This window comes from Leptinotarsa decemlineata, unplaced genomic scaffold, assembly GCF_025532065.1.
Source record: "Leptinotarsa decemlineata unplaced genomic scaffold, Ldec_3_MD MMD2_P_RNA_scaffold_7, whole genome shotgun sequence".
NCBI classification, from domain to species: Eukaryota; Metazoa; Arthropoda; class Insecta; order Coleoptera; family Chrysomelidae; genus Leptinotarsa; species Leptinotarsa decemlineata.
In genome coordinates, this window is record NW_027412534.1 from 4,151,358 (window position 1) to 4,174,819 (window position 23,462).

Genomic DNA, 23,462 nt, shown 5'->3' on the forward strand with positions numbered 1-23,462 from the left:
GACGAAGAAAGGTTACCGTAAATAATGCTATCTCTCTTTCAACTGCCCCTGACATACTTTCTGCTTCACAGAAAACGGGTCGGGTCCGTTCTAAGTAGTATAGAGTTCACTGTTTTTTTACACATACTCTTAACTTCACTTTTTCTTCTTATTAATTTTGGTCCCAGCTTCCAGATATGGCGTTATTGTAACCAGTACCTTTTTGTTATAGTAATAATTATAATAAAAACTTTGTCTAGGGAGTACAAGAGTATTGATTTACACAATACTGTACTTCATTTTTTTTTTAATATATTTTTATTCTGTGTTTTTCCATCTCTTCTTCAATATATATTCTTCTTTGTGCAAGACCATTATTTATAGCAGGTATATACTCTTCTTAATTCAGGGCAGCTGTGAAGCATTACCACAAACCGAAATGCTGCCTCGGATAAAAAGAACTCAGGATGGAAAAAGTTAAAGATGGGATACCTAAATACTAACCTGATAATTCAGTTTTTTTTCCAGTTACTTTTAAATAACGGCATGCAAGCCAACGTTTTAATGTTTCAACATTGTTATCCTTTACAGCTGCAAATTTTAGTTTTGCTCCAGGAACATTTTCTTCTTTTAAAAATATTCTTTTTTAATTGTACTTTACCATATGTTTATATGAGGATTAGGCAGTGTTTGTCCCTACCGAACTACTAGCGCTGCTAGTGAGTGATTTTTCGTACTTCAGGAAAAAGGTTCATTGTGAGTTTTCATTATTGGAAAGAAATGACAACTGACAGCAGATAACAAATTATTCGCATGGAAGAACAACGTACAAGTATGAACGAACATATTTACTAGAGAACTCAAGAACTTGTGCAACAACATGAATTTTCTAGAGAATACTGCGAGTGGGTTCTACTAAGCGTTCACAACGATCAGGCGCACGACCGCAGTTTTTCCCGTTCCATTTGTTTGCTAGCGTTACTATCGTTAACTTAAGGGGAGTGGATTATGTGGAGCGTTTCATGTAAACCTTGCAAACATTTACATTTTTTTACATAATTTCAGTGAAGTGATGAAAGAAATTATCGCATAATACATAAGAAACAAGTTGGTTATGAAATTTAATATTATAGTAGACCTTCAGATTATAGAGTTTCAGAGTTGAGATCAGCAGGGTCATCACTATCAAGTCTTTTATCTTCAATGACTCTCTATGAAATTTCTTCATCGTATAATTCAACATACTCGTGTTCAACATCAGCAGATGTGGAAGGTTGAGGTTTTTGATTAACAATATTTCTTAGCATCTCTGTTGCAAAAAAAGTCTAAGAATAAAATAAATTTATCACGAAATGAATATGTTCCTAATGAAAATGGACATTGTTTACTATGATTGTGAAGTGAGCGGATATCTAAGTATATTTTGAATTCATTTATAAAATAAGTTCTAACTTGAAAATGTTATGAAATTATACTAGTCACCTTCCAAGATTTCAGAATGTAGCAATTTTTTCTTCAATTTTTCTTGTGACTATTGACTTTTTAATATTTTTTTATTTGTCTGAAATCTACTGATTTCTGTATGATGGTTTATTTATTAAGTTAGGATATGTTCTTGACTGGCAAAAAAAGAATGTATGAATAGCTTTTGGATTTGAACTGAAATGATTTTGATAATTTATTTTGCATAATTCTCTTTACCTGTTTCCGCACGAGTCGCATCGGCTTCAGAAACAATAGCTCACATTAGAATTTCTCTTTCTGAAGTTTCAAATGCTATATTTCAAAAACAATTTCAAAAATTGCACCGAAATATTCTTAACGTCCACTTTAACCCACCTCTTCAGAAGGACTGTTGTGAGCTTGTCGTGAGCGAAAGTAATGACGTCATGAATGACGCTTAATGGAACGCACGGTAAGAAAGCACTGTTCTATGCCACCACTAAGATTCCTAGACATGCTACGTTTGTGTAATACTAAAATTCCTGTCTTCTATAAATCAGCCTTTTACAAATGTTACGTATTGCATTGCAGGCATTGATTTTCTGTGAAAAAGCTTTTATTTTTTTGATAAGTGTAAATAGAATATATGGAATGGAAGATCAGAAGTTCTTTTGTGAAATTTCACAGCAACTTCAACAATGGAATTTTACCCAGAGGTGAGATGGGGTATCTTTTTCAGTAACTAGAGACATTATAGAATAGAATAGAAATTTATTGCACCCATAAGAAATACAAATATTTTGGACAAGTCACCTATTACATTGCACAGTTACATAAAGAAGCTGTAAATGTAACAATAAAATTAAATGAAGAGTATGAAATGCATTTTAAAAATTTTTAACATATAAAGAAACAGGAATAAAAAGTGGAAAAGATGCACTAGGTATCTCCAAACGAATCCTTAAGAGTAACATTGAACTCACTCAGAGTATTCAAGCTCATTTTAGTGAGAAGTTTTTTCACTGTATTTCTGATAAGTCTGAGTGGCAGATGTTTGATTTTTTCAGGAAGTAAATTGAAGCAAGTGATGCCAATTGATTTACTTTTATCCAATCTTCTTAACTCTTTGAAGCATGGTGGTACACATTATGCACCACATATTCCTAGTCCTTTAAGCATGGTGGTCCATGAAATGTACCACATAAATGAATTTTTCTCGGAGTTGCATAACTGTTTATTTTGTGAACCACAGCGTGTCGATCTTTGTTTACATATATTGAGATAGATGATGATTGGGAGGTTGATGATCTACTTCCACTCTCAAATTTTAGAGATGTTCCGGTCGTTCGACAGAAACCAGAATGGAATAAAACTTACAATGTCGCTGTTGCGACCCATTTCTCAGAAGACAGTGGCCCTGTGAATATTTCTGGCATTTCTAGACCCTGTCAACTTTTTGAGTTGTTTTTATCTGATAACATACTTGATGACATCGTTTTCCAAACGAACTTGTATGCAACTCATACTAGACACGGTCGTATGTTCAAACCTCTGACTATTATTGAACTAAAATGTTTTCTGGGCATGAATTTACTGATGGGGTTGAAAAAATTGCCTAGCTATCGGGACTACTGGTCATCTGCTGCTGACTTTCGTGACAGTTTCGTGAGCAATTTGATGACAGTGAATAGATTTGGATGGATTCTCACAAATCTCCATGTCAATGATAATGCATTGATGCCATGTCGTGGTTCGCCTGATTTCGATAAACTTTATAAAATTCGGCCGTTCCTGTCGTCATTACAAACAAATTTTTTGAAGTACTTTAGACCATCCGAATTCATAGCTATTGATGAGTCTATGATAAAATTAAAAGGCCATTCCTCACTAAAACAATACCTACCAAAAAAGCCTATCAAACGTGGGTACAAGGTCTGGGTATTGGCAGATAAAAGTGGATATTGTTATATACACTGGAAAAACAGGAAACTCGTCCGAGAAAGCTCTTGGGGTGAAAGTTGTGACTACATTGTGCAAAGGCCTTGAAAACAAAGGTCACAAGTTATTCTTCGACAATTATTTCAGCAGTGTTGAGCTTATGGAAGTATGTATTTATTTACCATTAAATGTCTTCTTTTATTGTAACTTTTCTTTTAATGTAATGTAAATAAATATTATTATTATTATTATTATTAATGATCTTATTGATTATCACATCAATCGAATGTATCAGTCATATTGATTTTGATCAGCATATTTATGTCCAATATTGTTTTTCAGGTAACTGGCCTCCCAATTTCTAAGATAGAGCTGTGTACTGCATACATTATGATGTGGATGAATGGATTTATTCATAGGGCAGTTAGTTGTAATTGCAGAGCTGTCCATTAGACCATCAACGGAATCATTGCATATTCTTCAATTGCAGAAGGTAACTAGTTAATAATTTGTCAGTCATGTATGCTGTTTTACTAGAAAATTGAATTTGAATATGTACGTTTTTCTAAGATATGGGTTGAGTTATGAATTTGAAGAGGAAAATTTAACAAAAGTATTTGAAATGGTTGAAAATAAAAATGTTTTGTACATTACTCCGTAACTATGTAATCGTACAGCTTCAAGTGCTGAGTATTATATTCAGGCTCACTTGTATTGAGCAAGATAGAAAGAAACATTTTTGAAGAATCTGGAACAATTTTCAGATGTATGGAGGAATATACTGTTGAATCGTCTCTTTTAGTTCTATCAATTATTTTTTCGATAATTTTGAAATTCTGCAATCAGTTTGATTTTTACAAAGACTTAAAAAAAAAAAATATTCATAATAAAATTACCGTAACAGATAACAATACATTATATATCTATCTCATTTTGAATTGGTAATGGACATAAATGTCTAACAGCACGCACAATTGTTTTATTAGACACTTTGAGTTCTGCCACACGGGAAACTCCATCTTTTCCAGGATAGAGACTGAGTATACGCCCTAAAGACCATTTACACGGAGGTTGTAGATCGTTCTTAATCAGGACCAAGGTGCCTTCGTGAAGTGGGGTAGGTAATTTCTTCCATTTATATTGAGGATGCAATTGTGAGGATACATTTGCGTTAATATATCCAAACGAGATAGTCTTCCTGTTGAAGTTGTGGTTAAGTCAGCATCGGGAATGGAGGAAATAGGACGACCAATAAGAAAATGTGATGCAGTGATAGAAAGTAAATCATTGGGATCGGAAGAGTTTGCAAATAAAGGTCTTGAATTCAAGATACCCTCGACTTGAATTAATAGTGAATTGAACTGCTCATAAATAAGGTTTTTGTTGAGCATACATCGCTTTAAATGATGTTTCATACTCTTCACGGCTGCTTCTCATAGGCCACCAAAGTTAGGCGTATATGGAGGTATGAAATGCCATCTGATATTATTTTGATTTCCATAATCAAAGAATTAATATTGCCTTTAAGAAAGAAACCCATTTCTTTAACTTCGTTTCGAGCACCAATGAAGGTGGTTCCATTGTCTGAGTAAATATCATTGGGTATTCCCCTTCGTGATGTGAAACGTTTAAGACAAGATAAAAAACATTCTGTTTTTAAATTGGAGACTAGTTCTAAATGAACTGCCTTAGTGCAGAAGCACAAACATAACATTTCAATATTTTGGATCCACGTCCTAGTTTATCTTTTAAGGAAAATGGTCCTGCAAAATCTAGACCAGTACACTGAAAAGGCAAGGACGGTTTCACACGAGTTTCTGGTAAACTTGTCATTGGACACTCAGCAAAGTTTGGATTAAATTTGAAACAAGTTATACAATTTTTAACTGTTTTCTTTGCTAAGTTTCTACCCTTTAACGGCCAGTAAAATTGTCGAACTGAAGATAGAAGTAGCTGAGGTCCAGGATGTAATAAAATTTTGTGTTTGTGTTCAAAGATTAATTTAGTTAAAGGATGGCTGGATGATAGCAAGATAGGATGTTTTGAATTTATATCTAATGAACTTAAGCGAAGTCTTCCACCTACTCTGAGTAAATTGTTTTCGTCAAGAAAGGGTGATAAACTACTGAGTTTATGTTTAGGTGGGAAACCCTTATTTGTTTTTAAATAAGATATTTCTTTATGGAATGATTCTAATTGAGATAATTTCAATAATTGAAGAAATGCATAATTGATTTCTGAAAGAGTCAGTATTCCATACGTTCTATTTGAAGGTAATTTTCGAGAATTGGACATAAATCTAAGACAATATGCTGTAACGTTTTTCAATGTTTTAAGATCTGAAAATGTAAAAAATAGATCAAATGGTTCTTTGTTTGTATTAATTAGCACAGTTTGTATTTTCTTCAATTCTGGAAGTTTAATGTCTATAATATAATCCTGCGGATTATCATTAATTGAATTGTATAGAAGATCAGGTCCGTTCCACCACAGAGAGCATTTATTCAGGTTTTCAGGAAGAACTCCTCTCGATGCCAAATCTGCAGGGTTTTCTTTTGTATTTATGTATTGCCATTCATCAATATTGGTTAAATTCTGTAATTTGGACACACGGTTGGCTACAAATTGTTGTAGAAGATTAGGATCTTTCCGGATCCAACACAATACTATTTGTGAATCAGTCCAATAAAAAATAGGTACCTTTATTGATATAGCTTTGACCACTTGTTCTACTAGCTGGGCTCCCAGTAAGGCAGCGCATAATTCTAATCTTGGAATTGTGAGGGGTTTCAAAGGTGAAACTTTGCTTTTAGAACAAACTAAACGAGAAACGTAATTTCCGGCTGAATTTTTGCTTCGAAAATAAATGCAACTTGCATAAGCTTGTTGAGATGTATCACAAAAACAGTGAATGTCAATTATCGATTGGTTGTCACTTAAAGAACATCGAGGAATCTTCAAATTGTTAAGCTCATTTAGTTGATTGTAAAATTTGGACCATTGGAGAAATATATTTGGAGGAACATTTTCATCCCACGACTGTTTGAGAGCCCAAAGGATCTGAATTCTAATTTTTGCAATAATGATTACTGGAGCAAGAAGTCCTAACGGATCATAAATTTGGGCTATAATGGATAGTATTTGTCTTTTTGTAATGGAACTAGTTAAATGGATAGGGGAAATTTTGTAAGTCAGATTGTCTCTTTTATTATCAAGGTGAATGCCTAATGTTTTGCAACTTTCATAATCGCCGACAGTTAAAATTTCATTGGGTATGTCAATGCAAGGAATATTTTTTTAAATGTGTACGTCATTTGCACTCCATTTTCTAAGAATAAAATTTGCGGATCTCAAAATAGAAGATATGTATTTGCATCTACCTTGCAACTCTTCTAAATCATTGGACCCGGTTAACAGGTCATCTACATAGAAATCGGACAGAATTGTTTTTGAAGCTATAGGATAGTTAGTTTGATTTTGTATAGCTAGTTGATTAAGGCATTTGATGAGTAAATATGGTGCGCTCGTGGTACCATAAGTGACTGTATTGAGTTGGTAAGTAGTAAGTGCTTCATTGGGAGTATCTCTCCAGAGAATTAGCTGAAGTGGTCTATGGTCCGGATGAACTGCGGACTGACGTCCGCAAAAACAACGTATTTGTACAGTCGAAATCTGAATAATATATCAAAAATATCGTTTTGTACTTTTGGCCCTACATACTGTAAGTCATTTAAAGACCATCCAGAACTGGTTGGACAGGAACCATCAAATACAACTCTTAATTTGGTGGTAATACTGCTTTCTTTTAAGATACCGTGATGAGGTAAATAATAATTGTGGTTATAACTGTTAAGTGTTTCTATCTTAGTCATATGACCTAACTGCAAGTATTCATGAATAAAATCCCTGTAAAAATTGCAAAACTCAACATTTGTTTGAAATCGTTTTTCTAATGCCAAAAATCTATTAATGGCAGTTTCCTTTGAATCACCTAACTGTTCAGTTGAGTGTTTCAGAGGCAATTTTACAATGAATTGACCTTTTTTATCTCGTGTGGTGGTTTTTAAAAACAATTCACACTGAATGTCATCCTTTGACATATTTAGAGGTACGTTTACCTCATTTATTTCCCAGAACTTTCTTAGATGTTTGTCTTCTGGCACAAAATCTTTTGAAAAGTTGCACGAAGAAAACATTGACTTATTTTGTCTAATTTATTGTAAATTACATGTATAATAGTCATATCAAATAAAGTATCTTTTGAAAGCTTCATACCTTCCAAACAGGACAGATGTTTGGAAATGTCATCTAGCATGCTTCGGAATTGTAAAAATGTACTTCTATTTATTGAATTGTGTTATAAATGCACTTTTTGCAGGAAAGGAAATCATTAAATAATAACTCTGTTGAGTTCTGACAATGACTAACTATGTTTTCTTTATTTTAACCTTCAATAGAATGACGAGTAGACAAGTACATACAGTGGAAGGGATGAAGTGACCAGCTTTATGCAAACAAGTAGTATTGGTTGCCTAATTATATGACTCGAAGCTATTGTAATTCAACATTCTCCCTCAATACTTAGAGTCATACAATCTAATAAGTAACATTAACTCACTTCATATTCAATACGTTACATACATATTTGTGCTTCTTACTACCTAAGGACTTTGTTAACATATCAGAGACCATTTCATCAGTGGATAGATATTTTAAACAGATATCACCACTTCTGATTTTGTCACGAATGAAATGATATCGAAACTCAATGTGCTTAGTGCGTTTATGAAAACCCTGATTTGTTGACAACTTGATAGTGCTTTGATTATCATTGTACAAGACATATGGTTTTGATACAATGATCATTTTTAGAAAACAGTTCATAAATCAAAGATTTCAAGTACATACACTCTTTTGATGCTTCACAAATTCCTATATATTCAGCTTCGGTTGAGCTAAGGGCCAAGGATTTCTGTTTTTGACTTTTCCAACAAATCGGGCCATTAGCAAGAAAAAAAATATAACCATAATAAGATTTTCTATCCGTTTGGTCATTAGCCCAGTCCGAATCTACAAAACCAGTTATACAATCACCAGTTTTCCTAAAAACTATGCCTACATCCATTGTACCCTTCAAGTACTTCAGAACTCTCTTGGCAGCCAACCAATGTTCCTTAGTATGAATAATATTAAACTGACTTAAAAAGGATATAGAAAAGGCAATATCAGGGCGGGTGCATACAGCTAAATACATCAATGACCCTATTAATTGTTGATATGGAGAGTCATAATATTCTCCCTGCAACGAAAATTTCAAGTTTTGTTCCAAAGGAGTATCAACTGGCTTGCACTCTAACATTTGAAATCGTTTCAAAATTTTTAAAATATACTGTTCTTGACTTAGCTTCAATTTATTTTCTGATCGATTTCTTCCCACCTTTATACCTAGACAATATGAAATTGGACCTAAATCTTTAATTTTGAAGTTTTTATTCAGCTCACTTTTTAATAGATTAGCTTCCTCAAAATTATTATAAAATAGAAAGAAATCATCCACATATAAAGCCACAATTACTATTGATAATTTCGAAATTTTGAAGAACAAACAAGGTTCAATTTCACACTGTTTGTAACCCATATTTATTAATACATTATAAGCATTTTCATACCATAAGCGTGAGGACTGCTTAAGACCATACAGAGCCTTTTTCAACAAACAAACTTTATTTTCAGAATTAGGTTCTTCAAAACCTTCAGGCTGGCACATATAAACATTTTCGTCTATATTGCCATGCAGAAATGCAGTTTGCACGTCTAGGTGGTCTGCTTCTAAATTTAACTCAGCAGTCATTGCAAATAAAATTCTCAAATTGCTAAATCTAATGACAGGACTGAAAGTTTCATTATAATCGACTCCTTGCTTTTGGGTGAAACCCTTGGCAACTAAGCGAGCCTTATAAGTAACAATTTTACCATCTTGGTCCTTTTTAACCTTAAAAACCCACTTGTTTTTTACAATATTCCTATCATTAGGTTTATCAACCAATTCCCAAGCATTATTAAGTTTGAGAGCATTAAGTTCTGCTTTAATGGCCAACTCCCATTCACTTTTTCTGGGACTTGATAATGCTTCAGAGAGGTTTGATGGTTCTAAGTCAAAATCAGTAGACAACATTAAACAATCAGTACCTTCAGAGTCGGTGCTTTCGTTGTCTAATACAAAATCATCATAAAGTTTAGGTCTATGTGTCAACCTTTTTGGGTATCTATTACCTAACACATGTGTCGCTAGTGATTCGCAATCACTAGCGACACTCTCACTTATTTGACTTGCTGCACTTTCAATTCTTTCTTCAAGACCAGTGTTCTCTTCATGTTCTGTTGGAGCAGCATCAGGTATCACCGGGACAACATGAACATCCGGAACAGGAAGACAATTTGTTTCTTCTAAAAAGGTCACATCTCGAGCAATATGTATTCGTTTGCTGACAGGGTCCATCAGTCTGTAGCCCACACTAACCTCAGAGTAGCCAACAAAGATGAATTCCTTGGCTTTGTTGTCAAGTTTTCTCCTCTTGGCGTCAGGTACATGAGCATATGTACGGCATCCAAACAACCGAAGATGACTGAGGTCCACCTTTTTGCCAGACCAAATTTCTTCTGGTGTTTTGCCAATAATTCTCTTTGTTGGAGATCTGTTCAACAAATAAACAGCAGTATTTGCTGCTTCTGCCCATAACCGCTTCGACAAGCCACTGTCGGCAAGCATAGGCGAATCTTTTCCATTATTGACCGATTGTAGCGCTCAGCTACCCCATTTTGTTCAGGAGAATAGGGTATAGTTAGTTCATGCTTAATTTCCTTATTTTCTAGGAATTTTCTAACAACACTGTTGCAGTACTCAATTCCATTATCAGTTCGGAGCACCTTGATTTTATGATCAGTTTGGTTTTCTACAAACACACAAAATTCCTTTAATTTATCAGCCACTTCGCTCTTGGATGTCAAAAAATAACTAAACACTTTCCTCGAATGATCATCGATGAAAGAAAGTATGTATCTAGCTCCACCCCAGGACGGCACTTCCATAGGTCCTTGCAGGTCAGAGTGAATCAACTGAAGCAATTTCTTTGCAACTCCTTTTTCTTTATTTTTGGGAAAAGGTTTTCTTGCCTGCTTTCCTTTGATACATGCTTCACACTTAGACATTGTATCTGGTGCTTTATAATTCATACCTGTAGCAAGACCATTCTTTAGTAAATCCATGCTAAAATGGTTGAGGTGTCCCAATCTCTTGTGCCATAACATTTGTGACTCAGTAGTTGCAGCAACACAAACATTCTCGGTTGAGGTGTCTAGCCTAAAAAGCCCATTTGCGTTACTTGCTGTTGCAACTAACTTACTATCTTCACTGTCATAAATTTTACAGCCTTCGCTATCAAAGGATACTTTAAATCCTTTGTGGATCAGCGAACTCACTGATAAGAGATTAACTGACAAATCTGGAACATATTTAATATCCGATATTGAACGTTCTATGCCAAAAGATTGTAATTTAACACATGTTTCACCTGTTCCCTTTACTACCAATTTCTTGCTGTCAGCTACAATGATTTCTTGTCCTCTATTTTTATTGGACATACCACTTAGCATTGAAATGTTTCCAGTCATGTGTGAAGTAGCCCCACTGTCAATGTACCATGCACTTTTGGATACACGTGAGCACATGTTGAAAGCTGCAAACAAGGATTTATCATCGGGCTTGTTTCGTACGGTTTTATCATCGTCACCCTTGTTTTTCGGGCATTGCCTCATAAAATGTCCCATTTGTTGACATTTAAAACACCTAACCTTTTTTTGATTGTTTACAGGTCTAGTGTTGCCACCTTTTATCGCCTTTTTGAAATCCCTATTCGCGAAAGCGACACTGCCATCTAGATTCTCAGTAGCGCTTACGTGCATGTCAAGCAGCTTCGATTTGATGGAATCTGCAGTGACGTCCACACTCGAATGTTCAATGGCGATCACCATGGGTTCAAACTTTTCCGACAGACCGGCGAGCATCAGGCTTCCAACCAACTCATCACTCAACTTGAAACCACTTCTTTCTAGTTTTTGGGAGGTATCTATTACTTGATTCTCAAAATGTTCCATCGAGTCACAGTTGTCGAATCTCAACGAAATTAACTTGCGTAATAGTCCGATTTTCCTCGCAAATCCCGAATCTTCATAAAGTCTTCTTAACTTTTCCCAGACTTCTTTCGCAGACACTGCATCTTTCACGTGTATGAAGAGTGGTGGATTTAGCGTTAAAATCAGTTTTGCTTTAGCTTTACTTATCAAAGCTGTATCGGTTTCGGTTCCATCAATGCACTCGGACAGTCCCTCTAGGATGAATACGTTTTCGACCGCAAACGCCCAATCTGAGTAATTTTCACGACCAAGCAACTTAGGCACACTGTTTAAGTAGTTGATAGCCATTGTTCTTTAAAAAAACGTTTAACACTAGAAAAAAACACGCGGGACTGGGCCCATAACCTGTTATAAATGCACTTTTTGCAGGAAAGGAAATCATTAAATAATAACTCTGTTGAGTTCTGACAATGACTAACTATGTTTTTTATTTTAACCTTCAATAGAATGACGAGTAGACAAGTACATACAGTGGAAGGGATGAAGTGACCAGCTTTATGCAAACAAGTAGTATTGGTTGCCTAATTATATGACTCGAAGCTATTGTAATTCAACAGTTATCCCTAATCGATTAGTAAAAACTCGAGTGGGTGCCAAGGATGAAACATACAAGTTGTGATTAGCTAATAAGTCATCCAGCTGTGACTTTTCCAAAGTATTTTTAAGGTAATTAACATTAAAATTACCACATATGAAAATATCATAGTCATTTCTAGAAATATAATCTAATATGCAGGATAATTTATGTAAAAATATATCCAAGTTACCATTAGGAGATCTATAAATGCTTATTATACAAATCTTTTTACCTTGTACAGCTAGTTTTATCCCACTGCCTCCACAATGAATCTCCTCTGAGAATTGTTTTAAATCAAGACACTGAGCTAGAAATGATGATTTAACAAAGATGGCAGTTCCCCCATGTATATGAGTAATACGACAAAATTCAGATATCAGACTATAGCCAGGTATGGACATAAATTCAATATTCTCGGTATCACACCAGTGCTCAACAATACTAATGGCGTCCAGATCCTCTTCCGATAAAAGAATTTCCAGTTTATTAATTTTGATTGAGCATTTAGATGAAGTATTTTGAAATTGTATATGTTCTTTTTTACATTTAATTCAGGTTTGGAATAACCAGAAGAACCAGTATCAGAGATGATATTTGGGGCATATTGATGATCACTGGTGTTGAAAGGGACGAATGTGTAATTTGTTGGGTCAATTATTGGGGTCCAGAAGTTCATCCATTGACAGATCAAAACTCCCTATTTTGAAGCATTTTTTTTAATACTTGGATTTGAGGTCAAAACAATCAACGTTATTATCAGGAAAGACTTTTTACATATTCCTTAACCTTATCGATGGTAGTACACTGGTCTAGTCCACGAATCCATATCCAGTCCTGTTCAGGAGCAACTGCGAGTAGGTCACTAGGATGTCCTGTGCCATATTATTTAGCAGTAGGTAGTTGTGAAGATGTATTACTTTTTTTTATTTTTTTATAAGTTACTGAATTCCAGGAGTTGTCTACGGAGGTACCAGGAGGATTTGGGTCAGTATCGTTAATCAGGTTAATGATTTCATCAAATTTTTTCATTGTTTGGACTTCCAGTAATTGTAAGTTCGATTTACTCTTATCTGATGTATCACCCTGTATGCCTGGACTTAAAATAGTGTTTGATAGTTTTTTGTTGCTATTGGATTTCATAGATGTTCGGTTGTTTTTACTTTGGTCTTTTTTTGGATCATTAGGCAGATTAGAGTTACTTTGGGCAGTTTCTTTGTGATCAGGTTGATTAGTTGATGCTTCTATGCACTTTAAAGATGGGTTATTTTCCAGGAGTATGATTTTTTCAGATAAAAGTGCAATGAGTGTGTCTTTGTCCCTGATGATTGTGTCCTTGTCCATGATTATCTGCCTTAGGAGTTTGTTTTCTTCCCTCACATAGCTTGTTTCAGAGAGTGTATCTGAGTCATAATCTGGTGCCTGGAATTTTGTGCTGAGAATCACTTCATAACACGAATTTACTCTTTTTGCACAGCTACTATGATACATAGATTCACAGGTAATACAACACAAGCCCGTACTGACGTTTTTCTTGCAGTAATTGCAGATTTTCTTTAGCCAATCCGAGCCGACATTCTTACTGGCATCCATGTTGAATTACCCAGAATACTTGGCCTCTTGCCAAATATTCTGGGGAAATTCAGGTTATGTTCTAATAAGAAATATAGGCTAACCTCTTTGACTTGTTTTTTTATGTTTACCCAAGGAGTTACCAGTCTTATGTGCTATGTTAATGTTCTCTTTTGTTGGTAGTTTTTTCATTATACCCCATGATTTTCTTGTATATGTTAGTGTTTTGTAGTTAGTGCTATTTTTATTATAACACAAAAAAAATTAAATCTGCTATAATCTCTGGAAATCAATAAAGGCGAGTTTTCAATTTTTATTTTAAATTACCAATAGGACTTTTAAATTGTCTGGACAATTCATTCACCATTGTTGAACTTGTTCTCATAAAATGTCATTAATGTATTTGCATATTAACTGTTTTCCTAGAAATAATATGGTATTGATTTGTGCTTTCTAAATCTTCAGGTTTTGCCGGAAATAACCATTTATCTAATCAAGTTTTGACATAAAATGTCATTATTGTACCTGTTTCCTAGGAGTTATATAAAAGATAATGTATAATAGTTTGATATACCAGTAACTGATGAAGCTACTGTGTAGCGAAGCGAGTTTTAAATGAGATTTATTGTAAAAATTCTATAATTATTGTCATGGATAGTGGTATTAATTGTCATCAAGTAACGGGCCAGAATATTCATAATGAGAATGGGTTAGTAAACTTATTCTATGCCTTGTCCTTCAATATAGTATCTTGGGGTCATGCAACTGACTGGCATAGTGTTTTTATAGCCCATAAAAAGAGTTATTCCTCTATTTTTCAGCAATAATTATGGTGAATAACTTTAGTGAAAACTCATATGGAAGAGTAAAGTTTAACAGTTACAAATTCTAAAATCAAAATGCTCTCTGAAAATGTTCCTTAAAGTTGGTACAAGGATGAGCCAGCCCATTGCCATTTCAAATTTTTGTCGATAAAAATCCTCTTTGAAATGGAAAAAATTTGATCGGTACATAATTTCAGGATCTCGCAAGTAATGGAGATATCTATTATTTTTTGATCATAACATCGAGAAAGAGAAGTCGATTATGAACTTTCTTTTTAATATAAATTTCATCTTGGGTTCTCTTGAGCTCAAGTAATTTAAGAAAACGTTGATATCACTTGGGTTATGGTCCTAAATAGCAAATACATCATCAACATATGTCAACCATATCTTTGGACCATTCTGACAAGTTTCGATTTATGTTTTCTCAAAATGCTCCATGAAAATGTTACCCAGAATCAGTAACAAGGATGAGCCCATTGCCGTTCCATATTCTTGGTGATAAAAATCCTCTTCGAACTGGAAAAAATATCGGTATATAGCTTCAGAAGTTCCAAACTAGCTTCAACCTTAAGTTTTGTTCTATTTTTAAGATTACTTTCATTTTCTAATCTACTTCTTGAAATTCTTAGGGTTTCATCAACTGTAACATTGGTGAACAAACTTCAACATCGAAACTCACCAGGAGATTGTTACGGTTTCATTTTGTCATTTGTTCTGTTTAGAGGTCGACGACTATTTAAACCTGAAATGAATATTTCCATGAAGGTTTTGGGATAGTTTAATACCTCGTCATTCGTTTAGTTCCCATTCACTGATAAACAACTATACAAGGATATATTCGAACGCGTTAATTATATTCGAACACATATTCGAATTCTTTGAGGATTCTGTGCTCTGAGGGAACTGTGAATTGACCACTTTGGTTCCATGAGTGTCTTGCCGCCGGGATTCAAAAATGTTTTGTGGTGCATTTGGTAGCCATTTGCTAATTTTGGAATTTATGTCCAAACTTCTCGATTTTTCGGATTAACAAAGTGAGATCATCTTTAATAAGAATAGGAAATTGTTTTCTTCTTGGCATTTGGATGCTGGTAAAAGAATAGAATAGAATATTTATTTCCACAAGGGACAAATTATAAAATTTGTATAGTACAAGTCAAAAGGAATAGTGTACATTTTCATCCCATTACATCGGAAAGTGATTTGTTAAAAACATTTAAAAGATTACGAACAATATATAACATATTGCTAGAGACAGTTATCTCTTGAAAGTGCCCTCATCCACATCTTCCAAACCGTATGGTTCAGCTACAATGAGCATTTGTTTTAGTTTGTGTTTAAATACATTGTGCACTTTAATGTCTTATGTTTTCAGGAAGTAAGTTATAAAGTTTTAGACATTTATAAAAAACAGCCTTTTTCTAGGAGTGTAGTTTTATGTTGAGGGTAGCAGAATATATTCATATTTCTCGTGTGGTGCGAGTGGTCATTTCCATAAGAAATGGTGATTTATTTTTGAAGACATAGTTCAGACACTCAAACACATATAGAGCTGTTAGAGTGAGAAGGTTCAGGCTTTTGAAATATCCTCTACAAGATTCATTTACCCTTAGTCTAGCTAGAATTCTAATTGTTCTCTTTAGGATTCTAAAGACCTCTTCATTGTGTGTGCCGCCCCAGAATATAATTCCGTAGCACATGATGGAGTGAAAATGACCGTATTATGCCGTTCGTAGGGTAGTCTGATTGACGACTTTTTGGAGTTCCTTCAGAGAGTAGCAATCTACTAAGCTTGCCGCAGAGCAGTTGAATGTGTTTCATCCAGCACATGTGTCTATCAATCAACCAACCTAAACTAATAGTCTCACATGTATGTATCTATGTTTAATCTTAATATTAACACTTAATTTTAACTAGTTAAAAATTTTATAGGACTTTTATATTTTACATGTTTTTTTTATGACTTTAGGTATTTATCATAGTCAAGTGACTTACTATTATTATTATTGTTTTAACTTAGTTATAGTAATGTATCTCAAACTGCTTCAAGCATATGTATTGACGTGTCTATAAACTGTATGTGGCAACTCACTTGTTGGATTCAATTTCTTACGGAGAACAGAATCTTACTGATTTGAATCTTGGCTTCTTGGGGCAAAAGTAAACCTATAGGCCATACGACACCAAAGGCCTTCTTTTATGTGGATGCCATTTCCTCATGTTAGTATTGCTGTAAGACTAGACAACCTTGCATGAATGCTTAATACAGTAGTAGCAGTAGTTAGTAGTTACCCGCTGTTGGGCCGATCACAATTGTTGTACCGACAGAACACTGCAGACCTACGCGGATGATACCACAGTTATTGTCGTGGCTGACACCGCTACTGAATTCCAAAAGAAAATTAAATTGGTTACAGAGGAATTTGCGCGCTGGTGTGAGGTGAATCATCTAATTAACAATACAGACAAAATGGTGTTCGTAGAGTTTACAAGTCCCCTCAGGCGAACACACAATCTTACAATAAATATTGATGATATTGAAATGAACACATCAGAGTCAGCACGATACTTAGGTATGGAACTAGACTACAAGTTCTCATTTAACAACCAAATAGATTCTATTTGCAAAAAACTAAATGAACTATATTATGCTTTCTATACACTCAAGTCAAATTTTCATAGACCTTACTTGAATTATTTATATTATGCACTGGTATATTCGGCTGCAACATCAGCTGCATTCAGCTGCAACATCATAGTATGGGGAAGGTCCACAGAAACATCCAGAGTCTTTGGAATACAAAAAAAGTTCATCAGAATGATATATGATTTAGACTACAGAGAATCGTGTAGGAACACCTTCACAAATAATATTTTAACATTCTGAAAACCGAACAAAAACAGTGAGTACCACACAGATACGATACGAGAAAGAAAAATGTCTTTCACTTACATCCAATACTCAGATCGCATCACAAAAAATCACCTCTGTATGCAGGGGCATATTTATTCAACTTATTGCCTGAAAGCATGAAATTGGAAACAAAAATAAAAACTTTTGAACATACACTGAAAAAGTTCTTAATCCAAGGAGCATTTTATACTTTAGACGATTTTATTCAAAAGTGTGGCTGATTCATTTTCATCTATGTAGTATGCATTATATGTACTGTTTTTAATATGTATCCATCTAATATGTTTTAACTTTTGTGTGAAATTGACTATTGTTAATGTGTTTGTACTTGGTGTTTGTTTTTCATTTTTTTTTGACATAATATCTCGTGTAAGAACAACCTAAAGAGACAAATGTATTATCTATCTATCTAAGTTTGGAACTCTAAGACCATTCTTGTTCTTCAAGCCATCTAGAGGGAGATACTAGCAGATAAGCTTAGCTATTAAGATAGGGACAAAAAAACCTTATCAGTGACTATATTTTTGATGCTTGATTAATTATCTCAACAAAGATTTATGTTCTTCGAACCTGCCCAAAAGGGGAGAAATATTAGTGTAGGGTATATGCTTTTATGCCTAACTGGATGAATTCATTCCCTCAACCTACTGTAAGCTGGCGATATAGCTATATCTAAGGTAAAGTATAACTTCAAAACAGCAACATCTGAAGTATCGAAGAGACATTCTCCTTTCTCTCATGGGGAGCCTGGGTTCATTACAGTCCCTTAGAATTAAAACATTTGTGCTACAGGTGTAATATAATTTATATCTTATGAACATTTTGGTATTGTTTACAATTAGAAAAGTAATAACTTCTCACATTTGACACTTTGTGGCCTCAGGAGCTCAAGGCTTCTTGCCTGTATTGTAGGGGGAGCCCTATAGTAACGGTTGATAAAATTTATAAACTGACAGATAAATCAGGGGATTTATTGACAAGTTTGGAACTAACTGAGAAAGGTGTAGATGTTAGGGAAGGGAATTATACATATTTTAACTGGATTCAAGTTTGATTCAATGAGCCTTTTTAGTGAGAATAGTGCAGCGAACATGTCACCAGAGGCAGCACTAGTAGTAGGGACAAACATAAACTATTCACATGTAAAATAGTGTTATTTACGTAATATTAATTCATTATTCAAAAATATTAATCTGACATGAAAAGTTATTTTGTGCTAGTATAATTCCAACGAAGCATTGCTGTTTTGCGAATTGTACGTCGAATAATCGATATCCGGAAGAAAACGTGTTTTTTATACCATTTATAAAACCTCATATCAATGAGGTTAGATGTAAGAAATGGATACGTGCTTCGAGAAGAGTGGATTTAACAGTGCAAAAAATAAATAAATATTCATATGTATGCTCCAAACATGAAATGAATAGTAAATTTTTCATAGTTAATTACCATTTATTAAAATCTATATTTGATTCATATTTCACTCGGACTGAAATTCATAATTATTTTAAATTTCTTTTATTACAGTTTGAAACTACCGCTACTCTTTTGAATGAATGAATGAATGAACACGTTTATTTAGGAAATCCTAATATACATACAATAATAATAATAATATACAATAATACTAATAAATTAGTAAACAATAATAACAGGTCCTTAAACAACAATAATAATAAATAATAACTAGAGTCATACATATGACTGTAACCTAACAATGTTGAGAAATAAAATAGAAAAAGAAACAAAATTCAAAGTTAACTAACTTAGATAAGACTATACTAACAATTTAAAACATACTGATACATGATAATAAATGTTAAGGTTTAAGACTACTGATGTTCTGCATCATTGAGTCTTTTCCTACAAAATTGTGTTTGTTTTACTATAGTTGTTTAGTTTAGATTTAAATATATAACTACTTTCGCTTTGTTTTATGTCTCTTGGCAGCTTATTAAAATGGTTTAAACTTTTATAAAACAATATTTTCATTGAGCTGGTTAATCTGCATCTTGGCAAGTGAAAAAGATAACTTTGTCTTGTCTCGTAGTTGTGAGTACTATCACGATAAGTAATGAATTCATCAAAATAAGATGGTAACATATTATTAATAGTCTTAAAAATAAATATCATTGCTGATCTATAGAACCTTTCTTGTATTGATAACCATTGTAATGCGTCGAGCATAAACTTTATGCTTGTATAATGATTACATTTTAATATGACTCTCATACCACGATTTTGTAGTTTTTGTAAAGTCGAAATTTTGTTTTGATCACACCCATATAGTAATGTACAATATTCGAAATGAGGCTGAATGATTGTGTTATATATAGTGACCTTGGAAGAAACTGGCAAATGATAAGAGATTCGAGTAAAAAAGTAAAGTTTCTTTGATATTTTTTTAGTTATGTATCTGAAGTGTGCATCATAAGATAAACAGATGTCTAACATGAATCCCAGGTATTTAATTTTGGTTACAAATTCAATTTTTTCTTTATTAATTTCCAAAGAATAGTAATTTATGTTTATATATTTATATTTATATGGTGTGGTCAGAATCATGGTTTTTGTTTTAGACACGTTTAGTTTTAATTTGTTGACGTTCAAGTATTCATGAATCTTCTCCAAGCAGATATTCATTTTTGTCAAAGCTATATATATATATATATATATATATATATATATATATATATATATATATATATAAGAAATAGTAAAGGGCCCAAGACACTTCCTTGAGGTACCTCAAATTTTGCGTTAATAGGAGGTGAGAGAATACCCACTTTAGTGATGTCTTCGATCGCTTAAGTAGTCCTTAAACCATCCTAGCACTGTTCCTTTAAGACCTATAGCTTCCAATTTTTTCATTAATATATTACGGTCAATTGTCTCAAAAGCTCTTCTTAAGTCTAAGAATACTGTTACAACATACTAGAGTCTGTGTAAAATGTTGCTTTCGAGTTGTTGAAATGAGACATAAACGCTGATAAAATTTAAGCTATATTGCAATATTTGTTACATCATGCACCGACAACTGTTCAAGGCGAAGTGAAATACATTTTTAAACTACAAAACGATGACCGATGCTCGTCTATGCCATTCCTGGAAGAAGGGGCGAGAGGTATATAGCTCGCTGCTTGGACGGTCAAATTGATGAGGGATGCCAGTGGCGTGGACAATCATAGGGAGCGTTAACATAGCCGCCGGCCTTGAAAACCTTGAGTTTTTAAGTTTAACTGCGAATAGGCAGCTTACAGAGCCTTTGGATTGCCCTTTTGAATACACCTGTAGCTGTTTGGATGCTGACAACTCGAGTGATGCCATCTGCTCCTGGGTGTAGTTCGATTACGCAACCCATTCTCCAATGTTGAGGGGGGTATTATCTTCTCACAAAATAACCAAATCGCCAATGGTTAGTGACTGGACACCAGTTTCCTTCCATTTGGTTCGTTGTTGGATGTCGGTGAGATACTCGTTTGACCAGCGTTGCCAAAAGTGCTGGGTGATTTTTTGAAGGACTTGGTACTGTTTTAGTCGGTTATCTGAAATTTCGGCACAGTCTATTTCAGGTAAGGTTAATAGGGAGTCTCCAATGAGAAAGTGACCCGGAGTTAAGGTTATAAGGTCATTGGGGTCTTCAGATAATGGAGTGATTGGTCGGGAATTCATTATCGCTTCTACTCGAGAAAATAGGGTTGATAAATTTTCGAAGGCCAAATGCCGATCACCAACTACTCGTGTTATATGATACTTAGCAATCTTAACTGCAGCCTCCCATAGGTCTCCTTGATGAGGTGAGTTGGGTGGGATAAATTTCCACTCCATTTTATTTTTCAACAAGAAATTTAAATTATCACAGTTATTGTCAAATTTAGGAAACTTTTATTATATATCTCAGTTAATTTATTATGAACACCTACAAAATTGGTGGAATAGATTGTCTTACATATCCCGCGTCGGGATACGAATCGAGTTAACGTTGATGAAAAAGCTTCACTTTTCAAATTACTAACCGTTAGGTTAGTGAACAAGTGAACAGCCTTGGTTGAGAAACACACAAATATGCATAAGTATGCCACACTCCTCATTCTCCTCAGGGCGAAATGACCTTTGGAGAGTTTTTTATTTATTTCAATGATGTGTGTTTTCCACTTTAGATTGCTGTCTATATGAAAACCTAGGAGGGCACACTATTGTCATTTTCATTTTTAGTTTTTTTGCTAAAATCTATTTTTGGTTTTATCTTTGGTCAAACTCAACACATTCGAATTGAAATAATGTTCACATTTTTCTTGTTTCTTTTGTTATTTCTTCTGATATACTGGGCTTTTTTATGTAACTATAAATGAGGAATCATCTGCATAAAGAAATGTGTCCGCAATGGCAATGCATTTATATACAAAATAAACAGAAGAGGACCTAACACGGATTCTTGGTGAAATCCATGATGAATTTTTTGAATGTTAGATGTCATGTTGTTATGAATAATATATTGTCTTATTCCGGTTAGGAAAGATTGCAACAGTTTTAAAGCTAAACCTGTTATTCTGTATTTTTCCAGCTTATTTAGAAGCATGTCGTGGCATACTATCAAAAGCATTTGATAAATCACATAGCACAGCCCTGGTTAATATTCCTGTGTCTTTACTATAGTATGAATAATGACCATTACTGCTTGAGCAGCTCAGTGTAACTTTCTGAAACCATACTGTCTTTCGTTGATATATCCTCCTGCTTCAAGATAATCAGCAAGCCTGTCTTTTAACACAATTTCGATAACTTTTGAAAATAAAGGGGTTATTGTAATTTATCTATAATTATTACAGTCATTTTTATCTTGTTTGTGGATGGGTGTAGCTCTACAAATCTTCTAAAAATCTGAAAACTCACCCTTTGAGAAACATACATTTATCAAATGTTTAATCATCTTATCACTAACTATTTTGATTATTGTTGGGCTAATGTTGTATGGGTCCATATTTTTGTAGTTTCTTAGACAAGAACTGACATTTGAGACTTCTTTTTCATTTGTTGGTCTTGAGAAAACTGAATCTTCAACAGATGTTTTTAATAGATCTGACCCTGTTTTACTTGAGAGTGGGATATTTGCTATTAGTTTGTCTGTTATATCAGTGGAAAAATCGTAGGTCGGTAGCTGGGTAGTTCGACGTGGGTGCTTTGTTGACTCTCTCAATCGACCGATGTGTGAGTCGGTGGTTCAAGCCGCAGGTTGACCAATCGATTTTTCACTTGCTATCGCCCAAATCATGTTAGGATTCACATGCGATTCACATGCGTTCGTATGGGTGCGACAGCTGGTTAACAGAAAAACATATCTTAAACATATATTATTTAGGAAAATTTTGAATGAGAAGTGTGTTGATAATTCATAGTGTATCTTTTTTGTCTGTACTATGTCAAAACAGTAACATTTTTATTCAAATTTAGTATTTTCCCCCATAAAGGTTTTGTCTGCGATTTTTATTTTGTTTATGTTTATAGGACTTATTTTCAGTGTAATAAATTTAATTTAAATTGTTTCATAATTTCACAAATAAAACTTCAATATAAAAAATATTGAAATTTGTATTTTTTTTTCTCAGATTTTCTGCAAAAGAACTGATGAGATTGTGGGCCTATAATTCAGAATGAAAGATCAACATGGAGATACACTTCTGGATGCAGTAGGTGGTAGTATATCAAGGACGCAGATGAGTAACTTGGAATTTGATTTCTATTGATATTCTATTGATGTAAATATTTTATCTAAATCTTAGTGCAACATATTTTCTCATGTAAATGATTGAAATAAAGGTACATGAATTTGTTTGGAAGTCAATACATCCTACACAGAAGGATGTTGATCAAGTATTGGATCAGGAATCGATTTATAATACTACTCTGAGGACCAATATTGTCACAGCTAATACATGCCTGATATCCTACGTTGAGGGAGTTGTTGGAAGGATTCTTACGTGTGCAATTTGATTCTGTGCTAAGAAGAACATTATTGATAAAG

General features: G+C 34.0%; 1 long non-coding RNA gene across 1 annotated transcript; it reads left to right on the forward strand.

The window, feature by feature from the left end:
* Nucleotides 1-1,916: 1,916 nt before the first annotated feature.
* On the forward strand, nt 1,917-23,270 carry LOC141480323 (uncharacterized). Its single transcript, XR_012464265.1, has 3 exons — nt 1,917-2,138; nt 3,703-3,853; nt 23,047-23,270. It is a non-coding gene; the product is annotated as an uncharacterized lncRNA (long non-coding RNA).
* Nucleotides 23,271-23,462: the final 192 nt, after the last annotated feature.